The 17,756-nt window shown below is 46.5% G+C and overlaps 1 protein-coding gene and 1 long non-coding RNA gene across 7 annotated transcripts in view; both read left to right on the forward strand.

Annotated features, from left to right (window-relative positions):
- FARP2 (FERM, ARH/RhoGEF and pleckstrin domain protein 2) overlaps positions 1-17,756 on the forward strand; it is a 104,497-nt gene that overhangs the window by 19,050 nt on the left and 67,691 nt on the right. The window lies entirely within an intron of this gene.
- On the forward strand, positions 16,432-17,082 carry LOC306657558. The gene is made up of 3 exons (XR_013762828.1): positions 16,432-16,527; positions 16,743-16,777; positions 16,994-17,082. It is a non-coding gene; the product is annotated as an uncharacterized lncRNA (long non-coding RNA).

The following is a 17,756-nucleotide window of genomic DNA, read 5'->3' on the forward strand; positions in this document are numbered from 1 at the left end:
GGTGCCGACAGCAGCGTGGACGTCTGTAGCCTTGGCTTCTTGGTGGCAGCCTGGGAGCTGTCGTCCAGCCCCGACCAGACCCCAGCACACAGGCAGCCCATGTCAGAGCGCAAAGCTCTGCTGGTGGGGAGGCGGGGTTTGCAAGTGGAGTGGGCGCAGGACCTTGACCGTGAAGCTGTCCCTTGAGCTTTCCAGCCTGGGCAGCTCATCTTGTGGGCAGCCCAGCGGGGGCGGGGAGTGTCCAGGGAGGCACAGGTACCAGCCGCCCCCCTCAGACCGTGAGTCCCACGGACCCTGTGCTCCCTCATAGCCCTGCTCTGACAGGAGACAAGGGGACCCAGGATGGGCAGGCCGGGAGAGCTGCGCTGTGCCTGCTCCACTTGGCTTTGCCTTTGAATCGCCGCTGACCGTCAGTTCTTTCTATCCCTACGATGCTCCCGTGGCTGTGTTCTTGGCCCAGCTCCCTGCATATGGGCTGCCCCCAGAGCAGAAGGGTGGCGGACCCCAGGTGCATGCTGTCTGGCCGTGTGCTCCTGCTCCTGCCTGCGGCTCGCTTCCAGCTGGGGCAGGTCAGGTCCAGGGGTACCTCCCGCCCCTTAGCCACCTGACGGAGAGCAGAGGGGCATCACTTCCGGTCTGCACATCTAGGGAAGGGATTCTGTGAAACAACTCTTCTTCTCCTGTGCTGAGTCAAACCCAGTTCTCTATTACTGAGCTCCATCTTCCCCCCGTCTGTTTCTTTGTCTGTTTTTTTTTTTTAATAAATTATTCCTTTATTATTATTATTTTTGGGGGGTGCTGGGAGTTGAACCCAGGGCCTTGTGCTTACAAGCAATCACTCCTCCAACTGAGCCATATCCCCAGCCCCTCTTTGTGTCGCTAAGTTACCCAAGCTGGCCTGGAATCTGCAATTCTCCTGTCTTGGCCTCCCTGTCACTGGGATTGCACCCAGCTCCTGTGGGGCCACCTTGGTCAGTGCCCACCTGTGCCTGTGGCTGGAGACAGGAGTGCCCCTGGGACCTGCCTCCTCCTGCTTGGCCAGGGCATTCCCCGCCTCCACGGCCACAGCGCTCCTCCCAGCACTCCTCAGCCACCCAGCACACGTGCTCTCGGGGTTGCCTGCCGCCCGGTTGCCTGCTGTCCCGGCTCATCTGCTGCCTTCTGAACATACCAGGACTTGTTCTGTTGCCCAGCAGAGTTGCCCCTGTTCTTATGTGTAGTTGTGCAGAAGTGTGTGCGGGGAGCACCTGGGTTGTGGGGTGTGTCTGTGCTCAACCCTGCCGCCTGCTGCATCTGGAAAGCAGTCGCGCCATCTCACATTCCGCTGGCACTGCCGCAGCTCACAGGCAAGGCCCCTGCCTCCCTGGCCTGCTCGTGCTGCTCCTCGGGGCTCCTCCCAGAGCCTCTTGTGCAGAAACCTCCTGGGTCTCATGACCCCAGCATTCTCCAGCATTCTCCAGCACAGCGTCCCTGCGCGTCCCAGCCTTCAGTGGCCTGTCAGACCCCGTGGCACACTGGATGACCAGCAGGGCCTGGCTTTGGAGAGGCGGTCCTGGGAAGTGCACCTCCACCCCTAGGCTCTGCTGCTGCCTTCTTTCTGAGTCTCGTGCTTCCTTGTTCACTGTTCCCTGAACAAAGCAGACAGCCCCTCCCTTCCACACCCATAAGGCCCCAGTGCTATTCACGGGCCCCTTGCAGTTGTGCTTCTGATACCACACCAGCCCCACGTATAGATCCTGCAGCATCAAGAAAGCTCATCGTAAAGAACCGGAAATCTGCGTTCTGTAGGGATGCAGCACGTCGGTATGGATAGCAGCTCATTCCACAGTAGCCAAGTCATGGAGCCAGCCCTGTGCCTCTCACAGACGAGGCATAGCGGGAACGCCATGTGTTCCACAGGAGTAGAAAGGAGACTGGAATCATGGTTTGCCGGTCAGTGGGTGGATGAGAGCATCACGCCTGCCGAGTGAAACCAGCCAGGCCCAGCACTCGGGGGAGGAGGTTCTCTGCTGCAGAAGCTGGAGCACAGCAGCAGGAAGAGGGGCTCCATGAAGACAGAGGGGGACTGGAGACAGAGGGGGTGGCAGGCAGGCGGGCGGGAAGGGTGGACGGAGGGGCTCCGCCTGCCCCACCCAGTACCGGCACAGTAGTGACCTGGCTTACTCCTGGCTGGTTGCTTGCAGGACCTGCCACTCGCCATTCAGAATTCCTCGTTCTTCTTCGTTTTACAGGGATACGTCTGAAAAAATAAGTGAGTGTCCACCATGCAGTAATCCGTGCTCACTGTAGAGACAGAAATCCTGTGGCCCCGCGCCAGGGTGGCCGTGGACGCCGCAGGCCGTCCCGGGGTGCACACCTTCTGACTCCCACACCATCCCATGTGTGAATCCAACAAAGCCGGATTTAGACGGGACCTGTTTTTGTACTTTTTGAAAACTTAACATTATCCTGTGAACATTTTTCTATATAGTTGTTCTTTTAATGTTTTTTTTAAATTTTAGTTGTATATGGACACAATACCTTTATTTAGTTTTTTTATGTGGTGCTGCGACTCAAACCCAGGGCCTCACGTATGCTAGGCAAGTGCTCTACCACTGAGCCACAGCCCAGCCCTTACAGGTGTTTAATGGCCGTGTGATCTTCTGCTTTGAGCTCCTCTGTAGTAGTTTCCATGTGCATCCTTGACTGTGAGTTTCAGTACGTCTCTGGACCCAGAGGCTCTGCGCCCAGATTGTGCAGCGGACACTCCCCACCCTGTGCTCTCCCCTACATGAACACCTCATGGTTTGGGGTGTTTTTGACTTTTTAGATTTTCTTTTTTTTTTTTTTGGTAAATGGACACAATACCTTTATTTTATTTATTTATTCTCATGTGGTGCCTAGGACGGAACCCAGTGCCTCGTATGTGGCAGGCAAATGCTCCACCTCTGAGCCACACCTGTGGTTTTAATAATGTCTGCAGTTCAGTACAGAAAGGTGAGGGTTTTAGGCATAATCTCTTCAGGCTTATCTGTCTTAGGTTTGGTTTTACAGGTATTTCAGTGTTCAGGGATTTACGTCGTATTCAAATTTAAAATCACAAAGTTGAAAGTTGTGATGACAGTAAACGTGTTGTATTTGAAGGAAAAGGAAACAGGAAGCAGGAGAAGGTGGAGGTGCAGAACGAACACTGAGCTGACATCCGAAGGGAGCTGGAGCCAGGGAGTGTGCTGCCCAGCAGCCTGTGGGCATCTGGTGTCTGCTGGGCCCAGCGGTCTGCCTGTGCCTCCCTTCTGCCTTCTGCAGCAGGAAGCACACATAGAGCTTGGTGCTTGGGAGCAACATAGCCCAGTGGATGCCCTTGACAGGAAGCCCAGCAGCCCGATCTGGGCAGGGACGCTGGGCTCCTGTCCTGGGGAAGAGTGGAGCTGGCTGGATCGGAACCTGCAGGTGTTTTCAGTGGTGGCCAGCACCTCACCCAGAGACCAGTGTGGTGGGGTCCAGAAGGGCAGGGACCTCATGCAGGAGGCTGGAAATCCACTAAGGACCCACCTTGAACCAGAGCCAGACAGGGCCAGAGGGGAGCCTTGGGTAGCTCTTCACGTCACCCAGGATATGGCACGTGGAGGGTGGGCGGCAGGGCAGCGGAGAGTATCAGCTGTGTCTGGGAGCCACCTGGATGGTGGGGTGTTCAGGGTTTTGCTGGTGTGGGCTTCTGAGGAGCCAAAGCACAACCAGCGCTGAGCCAGAGAGTGCTGGGGAGCCAGGGGACTGTGCAGGCTTGGGGCTGAGAGGAGGGTTCCTTAGGCGCAGGGTGGGGTGTAGAGGGGTGCTGTCATTCCTGAAGAGCCTGCTTCAGGTGCTCCGGCAAGCCATCCTCACAACTTCTGAGCGAGCCACCTGTCAGGAGCGTCCTGCTGCTGAGGCAGGAGGGGGCCTGCTCCAGACCGTCGTCAGACCTCAGCTCCAGGGCACAGTCATCACGGAATTTTGCTTTTAAAAATCCTGACTAGTGAAGGATCCAAGGTGGCGGAGTAGAAGGAGGCTGCGATCCTTGTCACTCCATAACTTGGGTTCCAAGCAGACAACATCTGTTTCTCAGTGAAGCAGTCTTTGCAGCTTATCAATCCCCTGCTGTTTACCCCATTTATCTACTGGGCCCACCTGCAGTCTGCCAGCATATCAACTACTTTTCCAGTGCAGATTACTCACTGACTGGCGTATGTCATCCGCCATTTGCCTGCCTCTTGCCTGCCCATCACCTGCCTTTCACCTACCCATCACCCATCGCCTGAGGTATACCTGCTGATCGTCCACTGGTAGCCAGCAGACCAACCATAGCCAGTGGATCACCAGCTGCCTGCTGTTGCCTGGAAGTCCACTGTCACAGTACCTGCAGGTTTGGGTACATGTGGCTGCCGCCATTTTGAGACAATAACCAGGACTTGTAGAAACCCCTGCCCATACAGACTGAGCCCCATCTCCAGGACCCCACAGAGTGGCTGACTGCCTCCAGGATCCCTCAACCAGACTGACAACACCCACCTCTAGGACAGCCAGCCAACCATGCCCACACCCTGAGCTGCAGCTCCCCATTTGCCAACGCATTTGGAAGCAAGAGCGGCCGTCTTGGATAATCCTGGAAGCTGTAGCTCTCCTCTTTAGGTGGGGCAAATCTCATCCTGTGACACCTGCTGGAGACTGGAAACTCATTGTCAGAAAAGGTTTTGGAAACCTATAGGGTCACTATAAGCCCAAAGGGGGGAAACTGCAATACCCCAGATCTGCAGCGCTAGAGGGGAAGATACATGAACAACATGAAAAAACAAGGGAAGAAAATGATCCAAACAAACCTAGATTCTATATTAATAGAATTCAGTGACAGTATGATGGAAGAAATGTCAGAAAAGGACTTAAGATTATATATGATTAAAATGATTTGTGAAGCAAAGGATGAGATAAGAGAGCAAATGCAGGCAATGAATGATCATACCAATAAGCTGAAAGAGCAAGTGCAGGAAACAAAAGATCATTTCAACAGAGAAATAGAGATTCTCAAAAAAAACACCAAATGGAAATCCTTGAAATGAAGGAATCAGTAACCAAATAAAAAACTCAAAGCATCACCAAAATACTAGACCACTTGGAAGACAGAACCTCAGACAATGAAGATAAAATATTTAATCTTGAAAATAAAGTTGCCCAAACAGAGAAGATGAAGATGATAAGAAATCATGAATAGAATCTCCAAGAACTATGGGACATCATGAAAAGACCAAATTTAAGAATTATCAGGATTGAGGAAGGCACAGAGATATAAACCAAAGGAATGAACAACCTATTCAATGAAATAATATCAGAAAATTTCCCAAACCTGAAGGATGAAATGGAAAATCAAACACAAGAGGCTAACAGAACACCAAGTGCACAGAATCACAACAGGTCCACACCAAGGCACATTATAATGAAAATGCCTAACATTCAAAATAAAAATAGCATTTTGAAGGCTGTGAGAGAAAATCATCAGATTACATATAGGGGGAAAACATATGGATATTGGCAGATTTCTCAGCCCAGATTCTAAAAGCTAGAAGAGCCTGGAACGACATATTTCAAGCTCTGAAAGAACATTGTTGCCAACCAAGAATCCTATACCCAGCAAAACTAAGCTTCAGATTTGAAGATGAAATAAAATCCTTCCATGATAAACAAAAGTTAAAAGAATTTACAAATACAAAGCCTGCACTACAGAATGTTCTCAACAAAATATTCCATGAGGAGGAAATGAAAAGCAACAATGTAGGTCAGCAAAAGGAGGAACTGCCTTAAAGGAAAATCCATTCAAAGAATTAAACAAGTCAAGTTAAAAACCAAAAATAAGCCAAATGACTAGGAATACAAATCATATCTCAATAATAACCCTGAACGTTAATGGCCTAAACTCATCAATGAAAAGACATAGACTGGCAGAATGGATTAAAAAGAAAGACCCAACAATATGCTGCCTGCAAGAGACTCATCTCATAGAAAAAGACACCCACAGACTAAAGGGTGAAAGGATGGAAAAAACCTACCACACACATGGATTCAATAAAAAAGCAGGGTTTCCATCTTTATTTCAGATAAAGTGGACTTCAAGCCAAAGTTAGTCAGAAGGGATAAAGAAGGACATTTCATACTGCTTAAGGGAACCATAAATCAGGAAGACATAACGATAGTAAATATTTATGCCCCAAACAATGGTGCATCCCTGTACAAATCCTCAATTCCAGGAATCAAATAGACTACAACACAATAATCCTGGGTGACTTTTAACACACCTCTCTCACAAATGAACAGATCTTCTAAACAAAAACTAAACAAAGAAACTATAGAACTCAATAACACAATCAATAACTTAGGTTTCACAGACATATATAGGATATTCCATCCATCAACAAGCAAAGTCACTTTCTCCTCTGCAGCACATGGAACCTTCTCAAAAACAGACCATATGTTATGCCACAAAGTAGCCCTTAGTAAATGTAAGAAAAATAGAGATACTGCCTTGTGTTCTATCAGATCATAATGGAATGAAATTAGAAATCAATGACAAAATAAAAAACAAATTACTCCAACACCTGGAGACCAAGTAATATTCTATTGAATGAAACATGGATAACAGAAAACATCAAGGAGGAGATAAAAAAAATTATTAGAGGTAAATGAGAACGACAATACAACATATCAAAATCTCTGGGACACTATGAAAGTAGTACCAACAGGAAAATTCATTGCATGGAGCGCATTCCAGAAAAGAATAAAAAGTCAACAACTAAATGACCTAACATTACAGCTCAAAGCCCTAAGAAAAGAATAACAGAACAACACCAAAAGTAGTAGAAGACAGGAAATAATTAAAATCAGAGCCGAGAGGTTTTCCAGATGGCGGACTAGAGGGTGGCTGCATTTCATGTTGCTCCAGGACTCAGGATTCAAAAGAGGAGATGTTGAGAGACTTGGGACCAACTCAAAGCAGCCAGGTGAGTCTCTCCCGTTGGGGAGGCGTCCCATATGGGGTGGTAGTCCTGGAACAAGGGAACTTTGTGAAGTAGAGTTGCCCAATGAGACACCCCTCCCCCCGCTGAGCAGTGAACTCGGACAACTGGAGCATCGTAGAGGAGGCCACTCAGCACAGCGCTGGACTTGGAGCAACCACTGGGGCTCCAGGCAGCTGCCCGGAGGAGGCGTGCAGCAGGTCACGTGGATTCAGAGCGACTCAGAGCAACCACTCCTGAACACCCGGGGGGCTACCTGGAGGAGGAGGAGGAACAGGGCAGGTCACGTGGACTCGGAGTGACTGCCCAGGGCTACGGGTGGTTGGCGGGAGGAGGAGGCACTCAGTGAGTTGCTTGGACTCCTAGTGACGGCACCGGAACACCAGGTGGCTGTCTGGAGGAAGAGGCGTGCAGCGGGTCACTGGGACTTGGAGCTACTGTACGGGGCCCCAGGTGGCTGCTCAGAGGAGAGGCTGCATAGCCAGGCAATTAGGTGCAGAGCAGGTCCCAGGACCTAGGAGGCTTCTTGGTGGAAGAGCTGCACAGAGACACGCTTAGGGGCAGAGCGAAGGTTCCAGGACTGCGGGCAGATTCTCTGAGGAGAGGCAGCCTGAGGAGACTCGTCTCCCAGGCCCAGGAGGTAGGGCCGGGCCCCTGGGAACATTGCAGAGGAAGGCAGCCCAGCCCAGGCGGTAGCTGTAAATTGAGGGGAACCTCTAGGAGGGGAACTGATCAGCGAGACCTCCCCACCGCGTGAGTCTTCCCTGCCAGGTGAGGTTTCCCCACAAGGATGGTAAAACCAGAGACACAGGCCCAAACAGGCCTTGCCTCAGCCCACAGCCTAGGTCCCCTTTGGATGACCATTGGTCAACAAGTGGAGGCACCTCTGCCCACTAGCAGGGAAAATACCCCACCTGAAGGCCACCACCCCTAGAGAGGCAGCTTCCTTGTGGAGCACCGCATTATCAACTTCCTCCAAGACTTCAGCCTACTGAAGGCTAAGAGGGGATAGACTAGAAATCTTCAGGGACATTGTAAGTCAATAGAGGAAATCTGCAATATCTCAGCGGTCCTCTGATACCTGAACAATATGAGAAAACAAGGGAAGAAAATGCCCCAAACAAATCTAGATGTTACATCAATAAAACCCAATGACAGCATGGCAGAAGAAATGACAGAAAAGGAGTTCAGAATGTACATAATTAAAATGATCAGGGAAGCAAACGATGATATGAAAGAGCAAATGCAAGCATTGAATGATCGCATCAATCGACAGTTAAAAGAGCAAATACAGGAAGCAAAAGATCATTTCAATAAAGAGTTAGAGATATTGAAAAAAAACAAACAAACAGAAATCCTTGACATGAAGGAAACAATAAACCAAATTAAGAACTCCATAGAAAGCATATCCAGTAGGATAGAACACCTGGAAGACAGAACCTCAGACATTGAAGACAAAATATTAACCTTGAAAACAAAGTTGAACAAACAGAGAAGATGGTAAGAAATCATGAACAGAATCTACAAGAACTATGGGATACCATGAAAAGGCCAAATTTAGGATTATTGGGATTGAGGAAGGCCTAGAGAAACAAAACCAAAGGAATGAACAATCTGTTCAATGAAATAATATCAGAAAATTTCCCAAATCTGAAGAGTGAAATGGAAAATCAAGTTCAAGAGGCTTATAGGACTCCAAATACACAAAATTACAACAGACCCACACCAAGGCACATTATAATGAAATACCTAACATACAAAATAAAGACAGAATTTTAAAGGCTGTGAGAGAAAAGAACCAAATTACATTCAGGGGGAAACCAATACGGATATCAGCAGATTTTTCAATCCAGACCCTAAAAGCTAGAAGGGCCTGGAACAACATTTTTCAAGCCCTGAAAGAAAATGGATGCCAACCAAGAATCTTATACCCAGCAAAACTTACCTTCAAATTTGATGATGAAATAAAATCCTTCCATAATAAACAAAAGCTAAAAGAATTTACAAAAAGAAAGCCAGCATTACAGAACATTCTCAGCAAAATATTCCATGAGGAAGAGATGAAAAACAAAGAAGCAAATCAGCAAAGGGAGGAATTATCCTAATGAATTGTCAAATAAAGGAGGAAACAAGTCATTTCAAATAAATAAATAAATTTAAAAAATGAACCAAATGACCGGGAAACCAAATCATATCTCAATAATAACCCTGAATGTTAATGGCCTGAACTCATCAATCAAAAGACATAGACTGGCAGATTAATTAAAAAGAAAGATCCAACAATATGTTGCCTACAAGAGACTCACCTCATAGAAAAAGATACCCATAGACTAAAGGTGAAAGGATGGGGGAAAACATACCATGCACATGGACTCAGCAAAAAGCTGGAGTATCCATCCTCATTTCAGATAGTGTGGACTTCAAGCCAAAGTTAGTCAGAAGGGATAAAGAAGGTCATTTCATACTGCTTAAGGAAGCATAAATCAGCAAGATATAACAATCATAAACATCTATGCCCCAAACAGTGGCTCATCCATGTACGTCAAACAAATCCTTCTCAATTTCAGAAACCAAATAGACCACAACACAATAATACTAGGTGATTTTAACACACCTCCCTCACCACTGGACAGATCCTCCAAACAAAAATTGAACAAAGAAACCATAGATCTCAATAACACAATCAATAATTTAGACTTAACGGACATTTATAGAATATACCATCTAACCAAGTGCGAATACACTTTCTTCTCAGTAGCACATGGATCCTTCTCTAAAATAGACCATATATTATGTCACAAGGCTAATGTTAGCAAATACAAGAAGATAGAGATACTACCTTGTATTCTACTACAAAACAATAGTAACAAAAACAGCATGGTATTGGTACCAAAATAGATAGGTAGATCAGTAGTACAGAATAGGGGACACAGACACAAACCCAAATAAATACAATTTTCTCATACTAGACAAAGGGGCCAAAAATATGCAATGGAGAAAAGATAGCCTGTTCAACAAATGGTGCTGGGAGAATTGGAAATCCATATAAAACAGAATGAAACTAAACCCATATCTCTCACCATGCACAAAACTAAACTCAAAATGGATTAAAGACCTCGGATTCAGACCAGAGACCCTACAGATTATAGAAGAAAAAGTAGGTCCAGATCTTCAACATGTCAGCTTAGGACCAGACTTCCTTAACAGGACTCCCATAGCACAAGAAATAAAAGCAAGAATCAATAACTGGGATAGATTCAAACTAAAAAGCTTTCTCTCAGCAAAGGAAACTATCAGCAATGCGAAGAAAGAGCCTACAGAGTGGGAGAATATCTTTGCCACTCATACTTCAGATAGAGCACTAATTTCCTGAATCTATAAAGAACTCAAAAAACTCTACACCAAGAATGCAAATAATCCAATCGCCGAATGGGCTAAGGAAATGAATAGACACTTCACAGAAGAAGATCTACAAGCAATCAACAAACATATGGAAAAATGTTCAACATCTCTAGTAATAAGAGAAATGCAAATCAAAACTACTCTAAGATTCCATCTCACCCCAATTAGAATGGCGATTATCAAGAACACAAGCAACAACAGGTGTTGGAGAGGATGTGGGGAAAAGGTACACTCGTACATTGCTGGTGGGGCTGCAAATTAGTGCAGCCACTCTGGAAAGCAGTGTGGAGATTCCTTAGAAAACTTGGAATGGAACCACCATTTGACCCAGCTATCCCACTCCTCGGCCTATTCCCAAAGGTCTTAAAATCAGCATACTACAGAGATACAGCCACATCAATGTTCATAGCTGCTCAATTCACAATAGCCAGACTGTGGAACCAAACTAGATGTCCTTCAATTGATGAATGGATAAAGAAACTGTGGTATATATATACAATGGAATATTACTCAGACATAAAGAATGATAAAATTATGGCATTTGCAGGTAAATGGATGAAATTGGAGATATCATGCTAAGTGAGATAAGCCAATCTCAAAAAAGCCAAAGGACGAATGATATCGCTAATAAGTGGATGATGACACATAATGGGGAGAGGGAAGGGTTAGTGTTAGGGTTAGAGTTAGGGTTAGGGAGGGGGGCAAGAATGGAGGAAGGACTGTAGAGAGGAAAAGAGGGGTGGGAGGGGTGGGGGGAAGGGTAAAAATAACAGAATGAATCAAACAACATTACTCTATGTAAAGTTATGAATACACAAATGTACGCCTTTACGCCATGTACAAACAGAGAAACAACATGTATCCCATTTGTTTACAATAAAAAGAACACTAAAAAAACAATCAGAGCTGAAATCAGTGAAATTGAAACAATTCAAAAAATTGACAAAACAAAAAGTTGGTTCTTTGAAAAAGTAATATAGACAAACTCTTAGCTACACTAACAAAAAGAAGGAGAGAGAAAACTGAAATTACTAAAATTCATGATGAAAAAGGAAGTATGACAGACACCACCAAAATACATAACGAGAAGCTACTTTGAAAATCTATATTCCAAACAAAATAGAAAATACTGAAGACATTGACAAATTTCTAGAGACATATGATTCTCCCAGACTGAACCAGGAGGACATACACAATTTAAACAGATCAATTTCAAACAATGAAATAGAAGAAGCCATCAAAAGCCTACCATCCAAGAAAAGCCCAGGACCAGACGGATTCTCAACCGAGTTCTACAAGACCTCCAAAGTAGAACTCATTCCAATACTCCTCAAAGTATTCCAGGAAATAGAAAAGGAGGGTACCCTACCAAACTCATTCTATGAGGCTAGTATCACCCTCATACCCAAACCAGACAAAGACACATCAAAGAAAGAAAATTTTAGACCAATATCCTTGATGAATATAGATGCAAAGATTCTTAACAAAATCCTGGCAAATCACATTCAAAAACATATTAAGAAGATAGCGCACCACGATCAAGTGGGGTTCATCCCTGGAATGCACGTTTGGTTCAACATCTGTAAATGAATAAGCGTAATCCATCATGTCAATAGACGTAAGGATACGAATCATATGGTTATTTCAATTGACACACAAAAAGCGTTCGGCAAAACACAACACCCCTTCATGCTGAAAACACCAGAAAAAATAGGGATAGTAGGAACATACCTGAACATTGTAAAGGCTATTTATGCTAAGCCCATGGCCAACATCATTCTTAATGGAGAAAAACGAAACCATTTCCCTTTAAAAACTGGGAACAAGACAGGGATGTCCTCTTTCACCACTTCTATTCAACATTGTCCTCGAAACTCTAGCCAGAGCAATTAGACAGACCAAAGAAATTAAAGGGATACAAATAGGAAAAGAGGAACTTAAGCTGTCACTATTTGCTGATGACATGATTCTATATTTAGAGGATCCAAAAAAACTCCTCCGGAAAACTTCTAGACCTCATCAATAAATTCAGCAAAATAGCAGGATATAAAATCAACACGCATAAATCTAAAGCATTTTTATTCAAAAGTGATGAAACATCTGAAAGGGAAAACAAGGAAAACAACTCCATTTGCCATAGCCTCAAAAAACAAAACAAAACAAAACAAAAACTTGAAAACTTGGGAATCAATCTAACCAAAGAGGCAAAAGACCTGTACAATGAAAACTACAAAACATTGAAGAAAGACATTGAAGAAGACCTTGGAAGATGGAAAGATCTCCCATGTTCTTGGATAGGCAGAATGAATATTATCAAGATGGCCATACTTCCAAAGGTGATATACAGATTTAATGCAATTCCAATTAAAATCCCAGTGACATTTCTTATAGAAATAGAAAAAGCAATCATGAAATTCATCTGGAAAAACAAAAGATCCCAAATAGCCAAAGCAATCCTGGGCAGGAAGAGTGATGCAGGAGGTATCACAACACCAGACCTTAAACTCTACTATAGAGCAATAGTAACAAAAACGACATGGTTTTGGCACAAAAATAGACAAGTTGATCAATGGTATAGGATAGAAGACACGGAGACAAACCCACATAAGTACAGTTATCTCACACTAAACAAAGGTGCCAAAAACTTACAATGGAGAAAAGATAGCCTCTTCAACAAATGGTGCTGGTAAAACTGGAAATTCATATGCATGAGAATGAAACTAAACCCCTATCTCTCACCCTGCACAAAACTCAACTCAAAATGGATCAAGGATCTAGGAATTAGACTTGAGACCCTTCACCAAATAGAAGAAAAAGTAGGCCTGAATCTCCATCACGTTGGCTTAGGACCAGACCTCCTTAACAAGACCCCCACAGTGCAAGAAATAAAAGCAAGAATCAATAAATGGGATAGATTCAAACTAAAAAGTTTTTTCTCAGCACAGGAAACAATCAACAATGTGAAAAGAGAGCCTACAGAGTGGGAGAAAATCTTTTCCACACACACTTCAGACACAGTGCTCATCTCCAAAGTTTATAAAGAACTTTAAGAACCTTATACCAAAAATACAAGGAACCCAATCAATAATGGGCTAAGGAAATGGGCAGACACTTCACAGAAGAAGATATACAGGTGATCAACGAATATATGAAAAAGTGCTCATCATCCCTAGTAATAAGTGTTGGCGTGGATGTGGGAAAAAAGGCACACTCGTACATTGCTGGTGGAGTTGCAAATTGCTGCAGCCACTCTGGAAAGCAGTGTGGAGATTCCTTAGAAAACTTGGAATGGACCCACCATTTGTCCCAGCTCTCCCACTCCTTGGTTTATACCCAAAGGACTTAAAATCAGCATATTACAGTGATGCAGCCACATCAATGTTCATGGCTGCTCAATTCACAATAGCCAGATTGTGGAACCAACCTAGATGCCCTTCAACTGAAGAATGAATAAAGAAATTGTGGTATATATAGACAATGGAATATTACTCAGACATAAAGAAGAATAAAATTATGGTGTTTGCTGATAAATGGATGAAGTTGGAAAATATCATGCTAAGTGAAATAGGCCAAACCCAAAAAACCAAAAGCTGAATGTTTTCTCTGGTAAGTGGGTGACGATATATAATGAGGTGGGGTGGGGGGGAGAGAAGAATGAACTTTGGGTAGTGTAGAGGAAAATGGGGTGGAAGGGTATGGGGGAAGGAAAGACAGATAGTGGACTGAGACAGTCTATATGTATATATATATATATGTATGTATGATTACCCTATGTATATGTATGATTACATGAATGGTGTGAATCTACATGGTGCACAACCACAGAAATGAAATATTTACCCATTTGTGTTCAAGGAATCAAAATGCAGTCTGTAAAAATAAAAATACAAAAAAAAGGAATCAACTGCCTGAAGAATTTTTTTTAAGAACCCTGACTAGTCACTAAGGAGAAACATGAAGAGCATCTGCAGGTTCCTCTGGTGGCTATCGAGGCTGGCACTCCCTCACACAGGAGCAGTGCCACATATGTGTGGTGTCAGCCTCTTCTCGACGTGACCGAGAGGACCCTGGGCCTACGTGACGCCCAGGTGCAGTGAGAACCCAGAAGCCTTTCCTCTTCAGTCCACAGTCTTACATCCTGCCTGGAACTATCGACCAGACCTGTGTCACGAGCCTGGGAGAATCCCAGGCACTTCTAGAATAAACAGTGTTCCTGGCTATGAAAAGCACATTTTCTTGATCTTCTGATTTCAGATATTTATGACTTCGTTTCCTCACGCTTCTTGGATTCGTTTGGTCCTTACTAAAGTACATCTGTGTAGTTTCTGCATGTGTTGATATCGAAACTGGTGGAGCTGGGTGTTTACAGCTGCGTGGTTCAGATCTGCAGTGTGCCCCAGGATCTCCTGTGCTCAGAGGTGGGACGTTGGGGACTGTGCGCTCACCATCTGCGCTGATCGTTGGGAGCTGGTGGGGAGCGTGGGCGTCTTGTGCCCTGCAAGGAGCGCTTCCTCATGCTCCTGCCTCTCCTGCTTCCTGGCTCACGCTGAGGAGCACTCTCCACCACACCACCCACCCTGATGTCTGCCCCCTCTCAGGACCAAGGCAGCAGCTGGCCAGCAGGGGCCCAGACCTTGAAACCATGAGCCAAAACGACCTTTCCCCTTTGTTTGTGTGGGTATTTTGGTCACAGCATCAAAAAAGCTGACTAGCACAGCAGCAGAATAAAAGCTGCATCTTTTGTTTTACAGCAATTTTCAATTATGTCAACTCGGAAGTGACTTTAAGGATAGACATTACAATTCTTCTAGAAAAAGCTGGAACTTCATACCAAAACACATGGCAAACTCTTCTAAAGCAAACTCAGGTGAAACCAGAGTGCTCAGCTTTATCGTTGTTTCCAGCTGAAGTGGCGTCAGTCTCGCCAGTGACTTGGGAGGTGAGGCAGGACAACTGCAGTTGAAGGCCAGCCTCAGCAGCTTGGTGAGGCCCTGTCTCAGGGTGAAAAATAAAAAGGGCTCAGTGCCAGCACCAAAAGTAGATCGTGGTCAGTCTTACAACTTCCAGGACAGGCAGGAGGCAGAGGCGGCCTGAAGTCGGATCTCGAACGCAGGTTCTAGTGAGACAGGAGTGACTAGCTGGTGCTCTGGCGCACACCTGTGACCCCAGGCACCGAGGAGCTGGGGCGGGAGGGTCACGTCAGCAGACCCTGTCTCCAGGTACAGCTTCCTTTAAGACAGGGCTGGGGATGTAGCTCAGTGGCGGAGCACTGTCCTAGCACACCTGCGACCCTGGTTCCAGCCCCAGTTCCTCAAAGCACAAAACAGGAAGAAGCTGCACTTTCTTTTTTGTTCCTATCATGCTCTTGACTTTGGAGAGTCCTTTGTGTCCTTGTTTATGCCCTGTGCGCATGCACAGACACACACACACACATACAGACACACAACACAGACACACACACAGACATACAGACACAGACATACACAGAGACACATACACCCGACACATACAGACACACACATACAGACACAGACACACACAGACACACCAACACAATGTGTTCATTTGGTTACCAAAGTACCAAGCAGACTCAGCTTCCTGTTGTGAATGTGGTTCATCTGTCTGTCTTTTCACCTTCTATGGTTTTGTTTGATGAATGTTGACACCATGTCGATTGGTCCAAAGACATCTTTAACCTTTTCTTGATGCAGATGGAGCACTGCTTTCCTCTTGTGAAATGGATCTCTTTTTTTGGTCTCATTTTGTGCCTTTTGAGAATAAATTCAAACATGCTTCTGTCAAAGTCAGATCCTTGCTTCATTTGTTGGCAGTACACCTGCTGTGCCCAGGTAACGGAACTCCCAGTCTGAACCCAAGCAGGCCGTCCTGGTCTGAGTGGACTCAGGGTGGTCTGCAGGCAGATGGGGCGTGGCTTCGGGCTGTTCTGACCCGGGTCCTGCCTCCATCTGGTTCCCAGCCACCCTGAGTTGAGCAACTTTGTCTTTTCTTCAGTATGTTTTTTTTAGTTGTAGATGGACATACTGCCTTTATTTTATTTATTTATTTTATGTGATGCTGAGGATGGAACCCACTGCCTCACACGTGCCAGGTAAGCTCACCACTGAGCCACAGTCCCAGAGACGTGCTCACCACTGAGCCACAGCCCCAGGTGGGCACTCGCCACTGGGCCACAGCCCCAGAGAGGTGCTCGCCACTGAGCCACAGTCCCAGAGAGGTGCTCACCACTGAGCCACAGCCCCAGGCGGGCGCCCACCACTGAGCCACAGCCCCAGGCGGGCACTCACCACTGAGCCACAGCCCCAGAGACGCGCTCACCACTGAGCCACAGCCCCAGAGAGGTGCCCACCACTGAGCCAAGCCCCAGGCGGGCGCCCACCACTGAGCCACAGCCCCAGGCGGGCACTCACCACTGAGCCACAGCCCCAGAGACGCGCTCACCACTGAGCCACAGCCCCAGAGAGGTGCCCACCACTGAGCCACAGCCCCAGAGAGGTGCTCACCACTGAGCCACAGCCCCAGGCGGGCGCTCACCACTGAGCCACAGCCCCAGGCAGGCGCTCACCACTGAGCCACAGCCCCAGCCCTTGGCAGCTTTTCCTGCCACACCTTCCACCTTGATGTGGTGCCTCAAATTGGGCTCAGAGGATGCAGTCAGCCAACCATGGACTGGACCTCTGAAACCAGGACCCCAAGGTACCGCTCCGGTCCTCTCGTTGGTCCTGTTGGTACTGTGACCACAGTGACATGAAGCTGATGAACGCAGTGTACATAAGGAGGAAGACAGCCAGCTCCTGGCTCAGAAAGCTGGCAGCTTAGGTGGCAGTGCCCCCACACTGACTGACAGACTCAGCATGGTCACCACTAAGAGCCCAACTGGCTTTTTTCTTTTTTGAGAGATTAACAGGTTGACCCTGACATGTGTAAGGATGTGCGTGAGACCGCCAGAAGCTGGTCGTCTGGAGTCTCAAGAGGATGGAAGGGCACGTTCTCTGCGTCAGAGCCTCTGCAGAACCGTGGGTCCAGCACAGGTTCATGCAGCAGGGCCACACGGCCGGATGGCAGTGTTGAGGGCACCGCCCCCCAGAGCCAGCGCCCTGCCCTCCCTGCACACAGAGCCAGCTCCAGGGGTGGACACAGAGCCAGTTAGAGCCGTCAGGCTCTCAGGAGGAACCCAGCGCATCCTCATGACCTAGGGCAGATCGTGGTTTCACACATGCAACTCCAAAATCACAAGTGGCCCCATTAAGTAAAAAATGCATGCCAGGCAGAGCCCACCTGTGATCTCTGCAGCTCAGGAGACCGAGGGAGGAGGACAGC

This window comes from Sciurus vulgaris, assembly GCF_902686455.1.
Source record: "Sciurus vulgaris genome assembly, chromosome: 3".
Taxonomy (NCBI): domain Eukaryota; kingdom Metazoa; phylum Chordata; class Mammalia; order Rodentia; family Sciuridae; genus Sciurus; species Sciurus vulgaris.